A 1211-nucleotide genomic window follows, 5' to 3' on the forward strand; every position below is an offset into this window, starting at 1 on the left:
TATACTCCTATATAAGGAGTAGGTTTGCCAAGTCAAAAGCATCCCAAACCCTGAGATTTCAGGGACTGTCCCTAGTGCAATCATGGGATCAGGCTCTAGTGATGTTATTAAGGATGATACATTAAACATTAACCACAGTTGCCTGGAGCAAACAATTCAAACAAAAACGTTTCTCTGACTGGAAATAAACATAGAAATCTTAGCGAAAAGATGAAGCCTGAGTAGGAAACATTTAATCTAGCCAACTCGCTTCTGGCAAAAAGGGTTTAAGTTCCCTCAGGCCAGGCCAGTCACCAGAAGGCCATTGTAAGAAGAAAGGAGCCTAGTGTTGTAGAGATGTTAGATGGGAGCACTCAGGAGTAAAGATGGATGCCCCCAAAAGCTGCATTTCTAAACATACTAAGGGACTAAGCTCCATAGTATTCAACAGGACTTACTTATTAAGAACATATAAGAACATAAGAAGTGCCTGCTGGATCAGGCCAGTGGCCCATCTAGTCCAGCATCCTGTTCTCACAGTGGCCAACCAGGTGCCTGGGGGAAGCCCACAAGCAGGACCCGAGTGCAAGAACACTCTCCCCTCCTGAGGCTTCCGGCAACTGGTTTTCAGAAGCATGCTGCCTCTGACTAGGGTGGCACAGCACAACCATCACGGCTAGTAGCCATTGATAGCCCTGTCCTCCATGAATTTGTCTAATCTTCTTTTAAAGCCGTCCAAGCTGGTGGCCATTACTGCATCTTGTGGGAGCAAATTCCATAGTTTAACTATGCGCTGAGTAAAGAAGTACTTCCTTTTGTCTGTCCTGAATCTTCCAACATTCAGCTTCTTTGAATGTCCACGAGTTCTAGTATTATGAGAGAGGGAGAAGAACTTTTCTCTATCCACTTTCTCAATGCCATGCATAATTTTATACACTTCTATCATGTCTCCTCTGACCCGCCTTTTCTCTAAACTAAAAAGCCCCAAATGTTGCAACCTTTCCTCATAAGGGAGTCGCTCCATCCCCTTGATCATTCTGGTTGCCCTCTTCTGAACCTTTTCCAACTCTAGAATATCCTTTTTGAGATGAGGCGACCAGAACTGTACACAGTATTCCAAATGCGGCCGCACCATAGATTTATACAATGGCATTATGATATTGGCTGTTTTATTTTCAATACCTTTCCTAATTATCGCTAGCATGGAATTTGCCTTTTTCACAGCTGCCGCA

The sequence above is a fragment of the Rhineura floridana genome, chromosome 3, assembly GCF_030035675.1.
Source record: "Rhineura floridana isolate rRhiFlo1 chromosome 3, rRhiFlo1.hap2, whole genome shotgun sequence".
NCBI classification, from domain to species: domain Eukaryota; kingdom Metazoa; phylum Chordata; class Lepidosauria; order Squamata; family Rhineuridae; genus Rhineura; species Rhineura floridana.